The 18721-nt window shown below is 39.9% G+C and overlaps 1 protein-coding gene across 3 annotated transcripts in view; it reads right to left on the bottom strand.

Moving 5' to 3' along the window:
- LOC141773944 (C-terminal-binding protein 2-like) overlaps positions 1–18721 on the bottom strand; it is a 91666-nt gene that overhangs the window by 63486 nt on the left and 9459 nt on the right. The gene's annotated exons all lie outside the window — the stretch shown is intronic.

Below are 18721 nucleotides of genomic sequence, written 5' to 3'. Positions count from 1 at the left end.
TATAAACAATATAAACAAATCATAACATGGCAAACTCAAGCCCAACAGGCAACAACAGCTGTCAGTGTGTCAGTGTGCTGAATTGACTATGACTTGCCCCAAACTGCATGTGATTATCATAGAGTGGGCATCGTGGGACTCGTGGGTACCCATAGAATCCATTTACATTCACATATCTTGAGGTCAGAGGTCAAGGGACCCCTTTGAAAATGGCCCCGACAGTTTTTCCTTGCCAAAATTTTGTGCAAGTTTGGAGCGTTATGTTAACTCCTTCGCGAAAAGCTAGTATGCACTACTAGATACAGGATATAGTGACCGTTTAATAAAAATAACTTTTTTTTAAAATCATATTTGCTCCAATCTGCCTACTGCTGCTTTAACTTCATGCTCATTAAGAAGCTGAGGAGGTTTGACACTGTTCAGTCACTTAACAAGTACTAATCGTGTCTTCTTCCTAGCTTCCTGAAAGTGCATCACACCTAACAGCGATCATCATGCACAGTTACACACCTTAGCAGTTATCACTCAAATCAGACCCCTTGCAGAGGCTCGATCCTCCACTAGAGGGAGCCTCACCTCAGCGAGCACTGCTCATCTAATTTAATGAAGAAATGTCACTTCTGCAACCAGAGCCCCCAAACTGAGCGGTGCACAGCGAAAAGCAGACAAACACAGAGTGAGTGAGCAAATGAAGCGTTTTACCAATCATTTATGTTCGGTGACTGATGCTCCTCTAAAAAAGCAATCTTCTAATTGGTCCCTGCTGAAGCCTGAGGGACACGGCACTGTTTTATAGGTGGTGGGGGGGGGAGGCGGGCAGACAGAGGAAGGCACAAGAATGCACACAAGATGACAAGCAGAAATGTAGGCTCACACACACACACACACACACACACACACACACACACACACACTCTAAGGGTAGCGAGTCACACAGAGGAATGTGGGTCAGTTAGTCAGCAGACGGGAGGAGGTTGTATCAGCAGAATAAAGACATAAAATGGGTGGTTGGCGGGAGGGAGTGGAAAGTACTAGAAAAACATCGGCTAACAGGATGAGTACAGTGTGACACCATCCTCCTCCTACATTTTAACAGTATCTTTTTCAGCACTTTCGCATTTATAACCCTACCTCTGTTTATTTCTATATTCGCCTCTGGGCCCAATCCTAGAGTGCTGCACTTTGAGAGCAGCTCTCACTTGAGTACTTATATGATGATGTATTGATATTTACGCTGTGACTGCAATTACAAAATGTTAAGGCTAAGCAATATGGCTGAATTATGATTTTTTGATGTTGCATTTTTATTTGGCCAGCTGTTGGGAGGTAGGCGCACTGCAGCTGAGTGAATTTAAAAAGTTTGTAGGTGTTAAATGTCTCCTGCGTTCAAACACAGTATGAGCTCCCGTCTTTCTCCGACACGTCTTTCTTTAACCAAACACATTTCGGCTCGCTTCGCCAGTCAGCTGCGCTTCAGCTTCCCTCCTCCACAAGGTAAGCCTTGCTGCCAAAGAGCTGAAGACCCACATGTGGGAGTCAGAGGAGAAGTAATTGAGCAAGAGGGAAAGCAGGAAACAGTCAGTCAGAGGCGGGGGAGTCACGCCGCCTTGGCTATGAATAGACTGGCATAGGCATCCTATACTCTGTGCAGCGTGAACGGCAACGCTGCAGGTCACGGGTGCATCTGGCCATTTAGTCATTATAAACACTTCTCATATAGACTTCACTGCCTCGGTGGAATAACAGTGCATGACATATAGGCCGCAGTAGCGCACAGGTGCCTGCAAACCAATTATTCAAGATCACAATGTACAAAAACATGTGGTGGTTATACAATATCAGAATTGGAATAAAATGATGCGATAACGATACAATACTGTGCAATACAACTAGATTTTAAAAGTTAAGTTAAATTTAATGTAAAGCAATAACTTGAATTAGATTATATGGCAGGGCTAGGCAATGATTCAGTATCAACTGTGCTTATTCAATCTTGTGAATGGGTGCATGGGTGGAATAGGATTTCAAAAAAGTACAAAATGCAAGTCTCCACTTAGTGCTTAGAGCTGTATTGTGATTAGGGCTGCCCCCTCTTAGGCGATTAGTCGACCAATCGGTCGTTTTGGTCTTAGTCGATAAGACTTCTTTAGTCGAGTAGTCGTTTTTTATGTTTCTTTCCAGGCTGAATGACTTATTTCTGAGAAACTTAGGAGCACATCTCTAGTAAACACAAGATTTAAAGTGGTGCTTTTGTGTGATTATTAGGGCTGTCAATAGATTAAAAGATGTAATCGCGATTAATTGCAAATTCTTCATACATTTTTTATCTGTTCAAAATGTACCTTAAAGGGAGATTTATCAAGTATTTTATACTCTTATCAACATGGGAGTGGGCAAATATGCTTGCATTTTGCAAATGTATGTATATATTTACTATTGGAAATCAATTAACAACACAAAACAATGGCAAATATTAGTTCCAGAAACCCTCACAGGTACTGCATTTAGCATAAAAGTATGCTCAAATCATAACATGGCAAACTGCAGCCCAACAGACAACATCAGCTGTCAGTGTGTCAGTGTGCTGACTTGACTATCACTTGCCCCAAACTGCATGTGATTATCATAAAGTGGGCATGTCTGTAAATGGGAGACTCGTGGGTACTCTCAGAACCCAGATTCAGTGTTATTTAAACTCTTTGGCAACAAGCTAATATGACATGATTGTTACCAATGGATCCCTTATGTTTTCAAGTTTAATATGATGCCACTATCTTCACTCTAGCTTTAAATCTGACCCCGCTACATCCTAAAAATCGCAAGTTGCGTTAATGCGTCAAAGACATTAGTGTCGTTATTATCGCATTAACTTTGACAGCCCTTGTGACTATTTGTGGAGAAATTCTTTTACAGATCTGTCCATTAAATCAACTAATCGATTAGTCGACAAAATCATATGAGTGTTAGTCGACCAAGAATTTCTTTGGTAGAGGACAGCCCTTATTGTGTTGACAGGATCATAACATGTTATCTTCTGTCTAAATGAACATGATTTATTGCTTAATTTTAGTTAACTGTATGATATAATGCATAAACCACAGTTAATGCCACTGCACATCAATTTGATTTGACATATTAGGATATACTGTATAGTGTTAATATTAGGATGATGATTTTGACCTTATCACAGAGCCCTATAATGAGGTGTGCACGTTTTGTCGACCACTTATATTTAGGTCTACGTGAATGGTGTCGATTGATTAACTGATTTAAGCATGCTGAATATATCAATAAAAATATGTAGATGTTTGTATCCCCCAAACTTCTACATTCACTCAGAATCAGATCTCTGTTCGTCAAACATGACATTTCCTCACTTCTCTTCTCACTGGTGGTCTCAACTGAAGGGGTGGCTTAGAAGAATGGCCTGCTCAGCAGTTTGAGAGCTGCATTCGACCAAAAACCCCAAACTGCGGTATATATGACATCATAATTAATTCCAGAGATTTGTCTCATGCAAGGAGTTCCACTCCATTTCCAGAGAAGTCGACTCCACTAAGCAGGTTGAAAAGTCAACAGCAACTTTGAGAAGAGCTCTCAGCCAGAGAAGTGCCAGAGAGGAAGTACAGTTATCCTGCAGCCTTTAGCACTATCGCTGCTGGATTGTTACTTGACTAAGTGCTGTTATGTAACTTAACAATAAGGGGATTGACCTGAGAGAAAATACGTGCTCAGTGCTGGAGGAGAGGAAGAGGAAGAGGAGAAAGGCACACACACACACACACACACACACACGCAAACAACAAAAACACACAACTCCAGGAATTGTCTGCATGGCTCGGTGTAGAGAGAAGGCGACACACACAGCGCTGGATGTGTTACTTGTGGGCGGGGTAGTCGTGTTCACAGGTTCCTTGACAAGTCTGTGAATGTTACCAAGTCAGATTGTGACCAAAGGGACGGTCGTCAGATCTGACGAACGTTGCAAATCTCACAATATTCTTTGGTCATAAAAGTTTTTATCTCGTCTTTGATGAAGCAGGATTTTGACTTTGTGGTCTGAGAAAAACATGCATCATAACTGCATATAAAAGTTTTACAAGCTAGTATGATTTACTACAGACACCTGACTTTCACTTCACACCCTTTCTGCAGCATAGCCACAATCCACAAATGTTTTGAAATTACACATCTTGCCTTTCTACTTTGATGCATTTCATGCACTGCTGCATGGACTCCCCTCTGTGACCCCAATCTGCAACCTGTCAGAAGGCCTGAATGAGACAATACTGTGCATCTACAATAATGTGCTACATGTTCATCAGTTTTCCTTTTTGAATAATATATTTCCATGTATGTGCAGTACATGTGTGGTTGCTTGTCTACGTATGTGTTTTGCCATCACAGACCTAGCAGTCTTGAGTTGTTTACAAAGTTCACACTTGTAGCTTAAAGCTTTGTTCATGGTCTCCACTCCCTGTATGACTGATTTTATACTTTTGATTATGATTATTTACGACACAAAGAGCCCTTTTGGTTTAGACCACAAAATATGTCTGTTATCTATTCTAAGTAATGAATGCAACACCATGTTGTTCCTGCACTACATATACCTGTTACGTTCTTAATGTCTGTATTTTTAACTAATCTTCTTGTGAATCAGTGTCGCTCGAACACATTTCTGTACATGATAAACAGGAAAGCAATCCAGGCGATATCCAAAATATCAAAACAAGTGGCAACGAGGAAGAGAATATATTAAAAAGCCTTTACTGTAGTGGCTAAATTATTTATAAAGCCAACATGTTTTGACCACTGTAGGTCTTCGTCGGGGCTTACAAAAAAAAAAAGGAACACACAGAGCAACCAGTTATCTGTTTTAACATTTCTGTACATGTTCTCTTCTTGAGTAAAACAAAAAAAATACTACTTTAAGTCTATTTTATCAGCCTGAATCGCAAATTATGGTTGAAACAAAGATGATCTCATCCCATATAAACTCAGTAGTTACCTCCTATTTACTTGTGATGTCTAGAGCTGAAAAAAATACTTGATTAATTCATTTCAATCAATGAATTGTCTAAAAGCACAAATGTCAAATACTGGTTATTGGTTCCAGCTTTTCCAATGTGAGGATTTGCAGCTTTTCTCTGTTTCATATCATTGTAAACATTGTATCTTTGGGTTTTGTACTGTTGGTCGAAACAAGACGACAGAAACATGGCAGAGCAACATGGTGGACTCCGACTGAAGAGGAGCCACTCCCTATGTAGGTATGAAGGGCTCATTCTAAGCAAACAAAAACACGATTCTTAGTTTGAGGTGCTTATAGACTAATGAAAACATAGCTATGAATATTATATTCCATTTCTGCTAATAGAGCCCCCAAAATTGTACACACTGTTCCTTTAAGTCACAAAATAATGGGCAAATTAATCCAAATTTAAATACTTTATGATACTTAATGATATATAGTCAATGATGGAAATTGTCATGGTATGCAGTTATTTGTGTCATACTGCATCTGGGTAATGCAGTCCTTTAAACTTTCTAGAAATTCACACAGTTGCATGTTTGGGCTGCAGAAGCATGAAGTTACAGAGTTGAGCGGTGCTCGAAGTAAAGAGCTTTTAACACTGTGGCATATGTACACCACAGATGTGCCACCACAGCTTCTCCATGTCTCACAAATAAGAAGTACAATTTTCATTGAAATGCCACAAAAAAAAAGTCTGAGTGCCGCGCCAGGCGTTACATTGCATTGTTGCAGCTGTTGCATCACTCCAAGAGGTTATGAATTCATACTCTCTCATCTAACACCCTGTACATCAAGAAAACTTCACAAGCAGAAAGAGCCCAGTTTTACACTTCAGAAAACATCTCTCTCTTTCAACTCTCTCACTCGCACTCACTCTTTTCTACTCCTTTTGTGATGAAAAGCACATAACAAGGCAGGCAGCTCAGGAGATCTTGTTTAGGTTGGTAATAGCGCAGAAGACACAGAGGGAGGGAAGAGAAAGTGAAAGAGGTCTTTTTCTGACCGAGGCCATCTCTCAGAGGAGCCCTCTCGCCAGATTAAGAAACCTGTGGGTTTGGCTAAAGGTGAAAAGGCACACAGTGAAGTAAAGCTACAGCTTTGACTTTGTCATAACACGTGTTTTGACTGAAATATCTGTGGAGGCGTTCACTACAAGGGGGAGTTTTCATCTTGAAAAAAAAAAAGAACGTCGTGCTCTCTCTTTTTTTAGATCAGCCGAGCTTCCAGCCCTTGACCTCAGTGAACTAGTTTAACTATGTGAACTCGATGACCAACAGACCATACACACACACACAAAAGGGGGACTGAGCTATGCAAGTATGGGTTTGTAGTCAAAGAATCAAGCTGAAGCGGAAACCTGGTGACCTTTAGATGAACTGGAAATAACCCGTTTTACTCTTTTCCATCTTTTACCGTTTGAACATCTTTGTTTTTAGCGCAGTCTCGTCTCAACATGTGACAGCCATGAGCTTCACACATCGTCTCGTTGAGGGAATAGTTTGACATAAATTTGCTTATTCTTGCTGAGAGTTAGATGAGATGACTGATAGCACCAGAGACGGTTCAGAAAGGAGAAAGTGCACTGGGAGTCGGTTCCCTGTATCTGTGTCACTTGGGTTTCGCCGCGCCCCTTTAGGAGACTAGCGGCATGTCCTGTGTCTATCAACGTGAACAGAGATTACGACCGATTCTTTCGCCCCATAGTCACCAAAGTAAATATTGAACCCATTTTTCACAAGCCACATACAGTATATTTAGAACATTGCGACACTAAAATGGCAATTTTCAGAGAGACAAATCAGGAGAAAATGAACTTTGTCCAAGACCTGTCTCTGTCTCAGCAACACACTCTTGAGGGATCTTGCAACTTCAACGTTTACGAATGCCCTAGCTAGCTAATTTCCGTAACGTTAAATATGTCTGTTAGCTACGTAAATATATAATGTTAGCAAAAGAAAATATAAATACTTGACTGTCAATTGATTCAAACATTTAATTGTGATTAATCGCATGATTGTCCATAGTTAATCACGATTAATCACACATTTTTTATTTGTTCAAAATGTACCTTAAAGGGAGATTTGTCAAGTATTTAATACTCTTATCAACATGGGAGTGGGCAAATATGCTGCTTTATGCAAAAGTATGAATAGTTACTATTGGAAATCAATTAACAACACAAAACAATGACAGATATTGTCCAGAAACCCTCACAGGTACTGCATTTAGCATAAAAAAATATGCTCAAATCATAACATGGCAAACTGCAGCCCAACAGGCAACAACAGCTGTCAGTGTGTCAGTGTGCTGACTTGACTATGACTTGCCCCCAAACTGCATGTGATTATCATAAAGTGGACATGTCTGTAAAGGGGAGACTCGTGGGTACCCATAGAACCAATTTTAATACACACATCTTGAGGTCAGAGGTCAAGGGACTTTGAAAATGACCATGACAGTTTTTCCTCACCACAATTTAGCGTAAGTTTAGACAACCTAATAATCGCAAGTTGCGTTAATGCGTTAAAGAAATTAGTGCCGTTAAGACAAATTTGCGTTAACTCGTTAACTTTGACAGCCCTAATACATAAATTATGCACATATTATAGCCTAATCTAATCTGCTTTCATCCATCCACACGCCCTTCAAAACACTTCCAAACAAGGTGGGGGGATGTGTGGACCTTAGCTTTGCTTAGTTTGGCTGGCCTGGAAAGTCAAAATATCTGCCTACCAGCATCTCTAAAACTCAATAATTAACACATTGTATACAGTTTGTTTAATCCGTACAAACAACAGAGTGTAAACCCTAACCCGAAATAGGAAGAAAACCTGGCCAAGAAATAGTCTGGCACATAACTTCCTGTAAAACCACAACTTGTTGTTTTTACACTTCTGTCTTTATACAGATTAGATAAGTGATCTTTAGAGGTGCTGATAGGTGGATGTTTTTACCTTTGGACAGAGCCAGACTAGTTGTTTCCAGTTTTTATGGTAATCTAAGCTAACCGGGTGCCGGCCCCAGCTTCATATTTACCGAACAAACAACAGAATGATATCAATCTTCTCATCTAACTCTTGGCAAGAAAGAGCGCATTTCCCATAACGTGGACTTATTCCTTTAACAACTGTAATGAATGTGCTTCAATGGACACTAGCTGCGGTAAAATCTCATTAATGCAGCAAATCATAGGACAGGGGTACCTTACAGTCAACATTTTGAGGAAGAATTGTGTAGCAGCTACCCAAAGTGACTGCTTAAGAGTCTATGATTTATGTCCCTGAAAGTGCAAGATAGCAGAAAACGAAGAGGCAGAGAGGGGAAGGTGGTTAAGGTTTCTCTTCTCTCATTAATCGGATAGTTGGGGCTCCGAGGGGCACGTAAAGCTGTCGCTCAGACCGCTGATTTACACCTTCCTCCTCCCTGCCAGCCTCTTTCTTCCTCCAACACTTCCCTGTCTAAATACACCAGTTACTGACAATTACAGCTCTCCTCTTTCTACCTCTCCATCATCATCCCCCAAGTCTGTCAGTCCATCTGTGCCTCTCTGTGTATCCTTTTACCTCCTTTTGCATGTCCTGTCAGCCTCTGGCAGATCGCATTCTTTTCATTCCCCATTTCTCCTTTACATCGCCTTTTCTCTGAACCATTTTCCCATCCTCCCCCCTTCCCTCTCCCTCGCTCCCTCCCTCCCTCCCTCACATTCTCGCCATCTTTCTCTCCTTTCAACTCTAAACGAAATGAGACTGCAGCAGCACTAACTGCTGACTTGGGCTAATGCACAATTTTGTAATAATGCCTATTCGTGTAAGTCACCCAGGAAACGCATAATGGTGACATTATTGTGCACGGCAGCCTGTTAGCCTAACCCGGCGAGGCTTTCGGCATGGCCTGCATTCCTCCTCTCTCCAGCTCTTTACAACTAATGAACTAAAACAAAGTTTGGCATCTAGAATAATGTCTTTTTTCACAACACAGGCCACTGAAGACTTCACAAAACGGAGCCCAAGTTTGAATTAAATAAAAGACGTTGTAAACATGTCTCTAAATGTTATCTTGGTAATTTTTTCTCCTTCACCTTATAGACTAAATACTGAATTTACTCATTTCAACTCACACATACATGTAAAAGCACATTATGCACACACACAAGCAATCACACCGAAACCTGTGGTACTTTGGCCGACAGATGAAAGGCTGTTTCCAAGATGCTTTTATTGTGGTAATAAATCTATCCTATCCACTTTCCTGTTGAAGAGAATAACCTCAGACCTTTCTTCTCTGGAGGGACAAAAGACCAGTACAGAGTGCTGAACTACAGACACACTAAGCTTACATATAAGAGCAATACACTTGTGACAATTGGACCAACTTCTCTTCGAGGTGACCCTGGGACTGGTGGATGAGACCGGTGGTAGATATGATAATGAAAGTGAATTAAGGACACCTTTTGATGCTCACTCCTAAGTAGGATGTACGCTAGGTTGGATGTGTTGTCATGGACGCAGCAAAAATAGAGTAAACATGAGGTGACACCCAATTGTCTCTTCTCCTGAACTAATCTTTATAACTGAGGGCCCATTTGATTCTTACCTTACTTAACATGTATACATTTATCATGTTCTAGAAACTCTGGGGGCTTTCACACGTAACTGTTTGGTTTGGTTTAAGCAAACTGTAGTATGTTTGCCGTGGCGGTTGGTTTGGTTCGTTTAGGCTGTTGTGAACGCTATGCATCGAGCTCTGGTGTCGAATAAAGAACTGGAAGTTGGGTCTCAGTTCGCTTTCGTGAAGTGAACTCATTTGATCTGTTTGGAAATCTAAGGATAGATATGTGATTTTCGTAGGAACTCAAAAGCTAGACCTGAAACGATTAGTCAATTAATCGATTAATCAATTATTCAACTGCTGAAAAATCAATCGGCAACTATTTTGATAACTAATTGTTTAAGTCATGTTGTAAGTAGAGCTGTCAAAGATAACATGATAATAACGCCTTCACGAGGTTGTAGCAGGCTCAGTTTTAAAGCTAGAGGGAAGATATTGGCATCATATGAAACTAGAAAACTGTTGTTGCTTGTTTGTGCCTGGACAATATTTCTCATTGTTTTGTATTGTTAATTGATTTCCAATAATAACTATATACTAGGGCTGTCAATCAATTCAAATATTTAATTGAAATAAAAATATTTGGCATTGCCCACTCCCATGTTGATAAGATATGGACAGTCATGTGATTAAATAGTCGATGACAGCTGTAGTTTTAAACAAAAATGCCAAATATTCTCTGGTCCCAGCTTCTCTTTATAATGTTTTATATCATTGTAAACTGAATGTGTTTGAGTTTTGGACAGTTGGTCTAAGAAAATAATACATCTGAAGACGTCATCATAGACACAAGGAAAGCCATTTTTCACAATTTTCTGACATCTTACAGACTAAGTGATTGATCAATTAATACATTTAATAATTGGCAGATTAATCAATGTGAAAATAGTACTTAGTTGTAGCTGTACTACTACTAAATCCTCCGTCCAACTGTCAGGAATGCGATCTTATGTATAAGGATCATTCATTATATATTTATGCAAATCATTTGGTAACCATGATAACATGTACTAATGTGTGTCCCCATGTGAGTGTAATGATTTCCCCTGATCAATCAGTGGAGCTAAGTTTCTTTTTTATATTTATTAGTGGGCAACACCAGGCAGCAGAGCCTCTAAGGTCAGTGAGTGCCACGGCTTCCTCCAGACAGTAAACAATGTATCAGCCAGCACAAACCAATTTTTGTGTGTACTGACTTTTGCTCATAAATTAAAGTCTTACCAGTAACACACTGGAGTCTATGTGAAACTGTAATCAGCAGAGTGTCTTCGCCATCTCACCTTGTCTCTCTCAGCTCTTTAGCACCTCCCCATTCCTTAGCTATAAACTCATTAACGCGAGGCCAGAGCAAAAACACAGACACCTTATCATTTAGCACAAGTCAAAACAATTTAGTTCCATTTACTCAAAATATCTAACCTTATGCTCACTGATTTCTTACACCTCTCCAGAGTGAAATGTTTAAAACCATTTAGCTGCATGATGGGAACCCCGAGGAAAGAGCGAAGAGGAGCGACAAAAATGCAATTATATTTTAGGGCTATGGAATAATTACGCCTCGGGGAGATGGACCTTCAAATTCAGAAATTAAATGGGGAAAAAATGTGAATGTGTTGGAACGGAGCCAATGTCTTAAAGACTCAACCAATGCCTGATTGAAGAATGGAGATGCCACAGTCACATTTAAGGAGTAAATTTAGGATTTTCAAAGAAACACAGAGCATGACTAACGAGGAGAGACTATTAAAGCGACTGCTTCTGGGTCTAACGAGCAAAGTGACGGTTCGTAAAGGAAAACACATAAGGAAGACAGATAACCACCTTCTTTTCCATGTCACCATGATCCCTGTCAGCAATTTACTGCAAAATCTATTTGAATATTGCTCGTCAGGTACGACATTACCGAGTAAATTTACTCTCCGCGTAATACATAATAGTAAATCATTACCACGAAATCCCCTCTGAATAGATTTAGTCTAATTAGATACACTTGTACATTTGTGTGTATTGAGGTTGGCAAGTGCCGTTTTAATTGTTGAACTTGATGATCTGTCTTTTCCTACCAATTAACGACTGAGCACCTGATGCATATGCAACAACTGTAAAACCAATTAAACTGCAAATTAACTGTAGAGATGAGTTCACGTTGTGAGTGCAAACGCTCATATTTTTGAATGAGCTTTGGTTCCCAATTCCTAGAGGAGGTAAATCATGATACAGACATGTAATCCTCACCACAAGAGAGCTTCTTGAACCCTTGGTCATATGAAGTACCGACTAATTTAAATCAATCAAATCTGATCTTTGGCATGTAAAAAATTCAGAGATGTGGCTTACATTTGTGTCATAGAATAGTGGATTATTTATTTGTTTTTCACTTTTCATAAAGAACTCTGTAGCTTACACTAAGGGTAAGCAAATGTTGCTATGCCAAGCATTTCAAGCAACGCAATTTTTTCATTTTGGGTACAGGTTTAATAGTTAGGGCTGTGTATTGGTAAGAATCTGGCGATACGATACGTATCATGATACATGGGTAACGATTCGATATATTACAAAACTGTAAGCAAGGAGATATGTTTTGATTTTTTTCAAATCTAATTTTAGGAAAACTCGAAGACACACCATGCTGTATGTATACAAATTGAGTTTTAAAAAAGTTACTATGTGAGATTGCTTTAGAGCATTATTTACCCTTCTCTATGACATGCAAGTATGACACGGTTGGTACCAATGGATTCCTTAGGTTTTCTAGTTTCATATGATGTCAGTATCTTCACTCTAGCTTTAAAACTGCGGTTACAACCACCCAGGTCCGCTGGCGGTGTGGCGGATTTTTAAGAGGTTAATTAATAATCAATACAGCGTTACAGTATTGCAAAACATAATATCGTGTGTATCGATATTTTCTTACACCACTAGTTATAGTACACCTATTGGTTCAGGCCTAAATAAATGGTTTGTAACCCGGCTTCTTTTGGTTCATTTGTCTGTTTCATCTAAAACTGTCTAATTAGAAGTATTTTTCTTGGCATGTGAGGAATAAATACAAAAGTGCGAGGTCAACCTGGATGACTCTTGGTAACATTTCAAAATGTTCAATACTGGTGTCATTATTGCCACTGAGTTTCAGTTCAGTTTCAGACACCTATTATATTTGGTATTTTTGTCAATATCTTAGTTTGAGGAATATAAACATGTTTTTTTTTATATAGTAAAACATGCCAAACTTCATCAGTGTTTGTCTTAACACAAGCAGCCAAACAAGAACTTTGTCTCAATAAAACTCAGCAAAGGAAATATTTGATGAAAGAAGAAGAACACTAAGAATCTTGCAAAGCATTTCATGCACACTTTTAATTACTTAACAGCTTTCAATACTCAAGGTTTTGAGGTTCGACACACAGGCCTACTGGTAGTGTGCCTGTGGTAAACCGCACCGTTAGCTAAACTGTGCTAGTCGGATAGGCCTAGCTCAGCCAGCATAAACTCAAATTCAGCTGTCTACTGACTAAGGCTGAGTATTGGCAAGAATCTGGCGATAGGATATGTATCATGATACAGGGGTTATGATTCAATATATTGCAATATATGGCGATACTGTAGTTAAGGTGATATATTGCAATTTTTTTATCTAATTTCAGGAAAATTGTCATTGTATAAAGAACATATGTATAAAATCTGAGTAAAAAAGTTTACTGCAATCAGAACAGTGGGATCTGTATTTGCATTTATCGCCGTTCCTGTAACATCCAACACAATAGCACTACTGCAACAATTGATCGATTAATTAGTTGTCAACTATTAAATTTATCGCAAACTATTTTGATAATTGATTAATCGGTTTGAGTAATACATTTTTTAAGAAAAATAAGTAAAAATTCCAGATGCTTAAATGTGATTTTTTTTTCTTTATTATTTCTTTATGACAGTAAACTGAATATCTTTGAGTTGTGGACAAAACAAGCCATTTAGAGACATCATCTTCGGCTTTGTTAAACACTGTCCGACATTTTTCACTATTTTCTGACATTTGATAGACGTGTCATGTCTTACATAAATGGCAATGACAAGAACAAAATGAAACCTTTTAGCTTACTAAGCTGTGAGCTGAACATCTCGAAGTGTGTTATGAATGTCCAGTGGTGTGAGCCATCTGGGCTGCTAGAAGGAGCCTCTGTTCTCCGATTGCTAAACCAGGTACAGTACTAATCTGCTACGCGGCGTAACCATCTTGTCGAGTTCTTTAACAGCAAACTACATAATAAGGTAAGTAGACTGTAAGTTAGCTGAGTGAACGAGGTTGAGGAAAGGCCAAGCTTGCCCCGGAGGCCGACTCGCCGTGAGCTGAACGCCACTGACCTAGATTAATACCAACCACAGCAGCGCCAGGACTATTAAACACACCCCGGTTTCCTGTATCCTGCCTTTCTGTCTCGGTGTGAAATGATTCCATCTGTCAGTCTCAGCTGGGCTGTGAGAACACCGCTGAACGCTGCTGCCCACACACACACACACACATACAGACGGACACCAAAAAACACAGACGTGTCGGCTGGGAACTGGGGCCAAGGTGGGTGTCTGGCTGCATCCAGCCTCCAGGGAGGGAGGGGGAGCTCTGAAAAACTCTGCCCAGCATGAAAGGCTCGAGGGGAGCGAGACGATGAGAGAGCGACTGTGGTCGTGATGTTACACGGCAGATCATCGTATGAAGCAGTGTTTGTTGACGAAGCTTTACGATTGCAGCTATGAACACTGACTGCGGAGAACATTTTGTGTCAGTGCAACCTAAAAAGACTTCTTTTCAATGACAGCAGGCTTTGTCTCTCTACTCCACCTCTGATGAGTCCCGTGCTTGTAGTCTCTTTTCAACCTCCTTATTAAGTTAGTAGCTTGCTTACAATAATGTTAATTTATCATTGCATATGTGTGTGTGTCTATGTCTGAGTGCAGGTATGTGTGCGTTTGCCTGCTTTTATGTACGCGTGTATCGGGCAGGTTTATTACACTTGCATGCTTCCCTGACCAAGGACAGCAGCTGGTATTCAATAGATACCAAACAGAAGAAACATAGTCAGCCAGCACACCCCTCAGCAACCTGTGAGCAAGATGAAACTGAGAGAAAAAAAGAGACAAGATAAGGGCACAGACGGATTAGGATGCACAACTGATATTCAAGAGGAAAAGGGAAAGAGAGCTCAGCAGTAGACAAAAAAAAGCAGAGAAGAGAAAGGTCAGGGATGAGGTTTAGCCAAGGGAGAAAAGACACGGACAAGTGGGTGAAAAGTGGAACAAAAAGCTACGTTCTTTGAGTTATTTGAAATATTTCAGTAGTTCAAACTTCCCCTGAGGCTGGAGAAACGGCAAAACATACAACCTCTGTTCAGGTTTATCATCATTTCAGCCTGCAGTGTGCAGCGAAATGAAAAACTTTTCCTCATGGCACATTCTAGACAAGATTAAAACAAAAAACAAACCCCATAACAATGTGGAATATTAACAACACCGGCATAAAGTGAGTGGTGCATGGAATTCATACGGTATTTCCCTTGGTACATCAATTTTATGACAACAAAAAAAAGATCTTCCAGCAGTGCTGCACTGACTGAATGTCTGAACGGGATAATAGGACTTCAATCTTTTTTCATATTCACATTTGGCTATGCTGCTTCTTTTGAACAGCGAGTTCAGTATGGCTGTAGGTAAAACACAGACCTCATACATCAGCAAAATCCCTGACAAGGCAATACCAATGAACTGTAGCTCTGTTATCGTACTAATGCACTCCCCTATCTCCTGATGGCACAAAACTTCATTATTGGAAAAATGTTCACCTTAGGTCAAAAGATGTCGGGAGCTATAAATAAAAGGCAGCATGCACTTTTAGTCTGGCAACAAGATCCTGTTCGGTATATATTTATATTAGGTCTGTCAATTTGTTTAAAATATTTAGTCGTGATTAATCGCATGACTGTCCATGATTAATCGAGATTAATTGCACATTTTTTATCTGTTCAAAATGTACCTTAAATGGAGATTTGTCAAGTATTTTATACTCTTATCAACATGGGAGTGGACAAATATGCCTGCTTTATGCAAATGTATGTATATACAGTATTTATTATTGGAAATCAATTAACAACACAAAACAATGACAAATAATGTCCAGAAACTAGGGCTGTCAAAGTTCACACGATAATAACGCAGGCTCAGTTTTAAAGCTAGAGTGAGGATACTGGTATCATATGAAACTAGAAAACCTAAGGAATCCATTGGTACCAACCATGTCGTACTAGTTTGTTGCTAAATAACACTCCAAACTTATTGAACATTCTGGCGAGGAAAAACTGGAATGGCCATTTTCAAAGGGGTCCCTTGACCTCTGACCTCAAGATATGTGAATGAAAATGGGTTCTATGGGTATAAAAATATGCTCAAATCATAACATGGCAAATTCAAGCCCAACGGGCAACAACAGCTGTCAGTGTGTCAGTGTGCTGACTCGACTATGACCCCAAACTGCATATGATTATCATAAAGTGGGCATGTCTGTAAAGGGGAGACTCGTGGGTACCCATAGAACACATTTTCATTCACATATCTGGAGGTCAGAGGTCATGGGGATAGTTTGGAGCTATATTTAGCCTCCTTCGCAAGCTAATAAGACATGGTTGGTACCCATTGGTACCTTAGGTTTTCTAGTTTCATTTGACACCAGTATCTTCACTCTAGCTTTAGAACTGAGCCCACTAAAACCTGAAAAATCAAAAGGTGTGGAAAGAAATTAGCGGCGTTAAAAAGCGTTATTATGGCGTTAACTTTGACAGCCCTAATATTTACTATAGAGAGTTACGTCTCTGCCTGATATGTCAGAAATATCACAAAGAATAAAAAGATGTTGAAAAATTGCAGCATACGTGTGTATTATGCCTTGAAATAGCATTTTGCTAAAGCTGTCTGAAAACCCCAGGGACATATTTCTAACCTCACACAGGGTCCCGAGGGGGAGTATTCACAGAGGACCGAGTAGGAGGGGCTGAGAGTCAGTCTGCGGCTTCTCTCAGGCTCAGTGAAACATTAACCCACAGTAAATCCTTTTTGTTCAGGATCAGGAATCAAACATCTCCATACGGGGTGAAAATCAAACATGTCTTTGCGCGAACAAGCTGACAAGTTGAAAAAGCCAACCATCCCACAGAGCTCCTCTCAGCAGCCAAGAATCAAAGTATTAGCCTCGGGCTCGCCAAACATTGGTAATATCCATATTCATAATGGAGATAGCTGAGGCGATAAGACTCCATCGCTCAGCTCCGCCGCTCGCTTTGTCAACAACACTTCCATAACTGCTTGCAACGAGTAGATAATATGCCACTTTTCACCACAGATGAGTGATGAGAAGCAGGATGACAGCTCATCCTGTTTATCTCTCTGTACAGCAACAAGTAGATAACTGCTTTTGTGTGACATTGTGTAAGCATGCGAGAGTGTGTATGATGCTCTGTAGCAGCAGCCATGTCCACTGCTCATTTAAATCAATGGGAAGTCCAGCCTCTCACTTAACAGTGTGGTTTAGGAGTCAAATGGTTGCATGGATATCTGCCAGATTTCCCTGTTTGGACTCCTGCCAGTATTTATGCAAGCAAAGAGGCTGTTAGATGCATGAAAGCCTGGTGTATGGAGACAGTTTTAACCTGGACTGCAAGGATAAACTTATGGCATTAAAAAAATAACGGTTGGGTTATTCTATTGGCCTAAGGGCCCAGTTACACCAGCATTAAAAACATCATGGAAAAATCAATTCACTCCAATAAAATCGCCGTTATCAGTGGATTTGCTTGGGGGGACAGTAGTAGATCCACAGAAATATTTCATGTCATGTTCAACTTCTGTAAACTTTGACACCCAAATTCACAATAGCTGACTTTTGAGCGAAAAGCGAGCTGGAAAGACCGTAATGGAGGAAGAAGCTGTCATAGCTTATTAGCTGTGTTGCATCATCCACTTTCATTCAACCTCCTCTGTTGGAGTTACATCGCCAGATACACTAGTTTACAAACTGGCTCCGCCAGTTGTCACTTCATCACCAAACTTGTACAACCAAATATTTCACAATGACACACGGATGGATTTTGCATCACGGTCTAGGATTCATATCATGCAATGGTGAAATAAGAATTAGAAATCAACCAGGAACTTTGACGCATCTAGAAATGCACTGATCAAACGGCAGCCAATTGAAACCGAAGCTGATCGCCATGACCGGTGACCGGTCGATCAGTCTCATACTTCCTATTTTTTCAAATCACACACACGTGTGCCGCCGCCGCATGATGGTTATATGTCGGCACACAGCAGCACAGTCAGTAACGTTACAGCCACACACACACAAAACATGTCGTCGGCGTGGAAGTTCTTCAACGTGAGTGAAGAAGACATAAAGCTGCAATTTGTCACAATTCCAAGTCCAAAATAAGCCGTGGAGGAACAGCCTTTAAAACATTTGGAACAACTAACTTAATCAGACTCTTATTATATTGTAATTCATTCCCATGACGCTGCTCAGAGTAATCACAGTGACTATCTTGTCTGCCAACAGCACGGAGCTCAACAGCTAACGTTAACGGAGTTTGCGTTGACTTGCATTATGATACTCTGCTCAGTAAAAATGAGTGCTGGGTAAAGGTTAATTATAACAACATCAGGATGTGTTCAAATGCAACCATGTGAAATTTAGTTTTTGGCTAGAATCTTGAATAAATCCATTTTTTTAAGGAGATGTGTTCACAGCAATATAAAATAGATATTAGAGAGAGAAATATGACCTGTTTAACTTCCTAACAGTAGCCCTCAGCAGCTTATAATACATCATTAAAATGACCTAAACCAGGATTTTTTTAATCAATGCAAATATTTAGATAACAATACAATCATTTATTTCCTAATCATTTGAATTGTGTGCATTTCATTGTGCATGCATTGTGTTTGCATAGTGTGTTTCTATGCAAATAACCACTATAGATGACAATAACAAAGTAAGAGGATAACATTTAGAATTTGATGGTTTACACTGACTTT

The sequence above is a fragment of the Sebastes fasciatus genome, chromosome 9 (assembly GCF_043250625.1).
Source record: "Sebastes fasciatus isolate fSebFas1 chromosome 9, fSebFas1.pri, whole genome shotgun sequence".
NCBI lineage: Eukaryota > Metazoa > Chordata > Actinopteri > Perciformes > Sebastidae > Sebastes > Sebastes fasciatus.
Note: the sequence above shows the minus strand (reverse complement) of the source record. Positions and strands in the feature narration are given on the sequence as shown.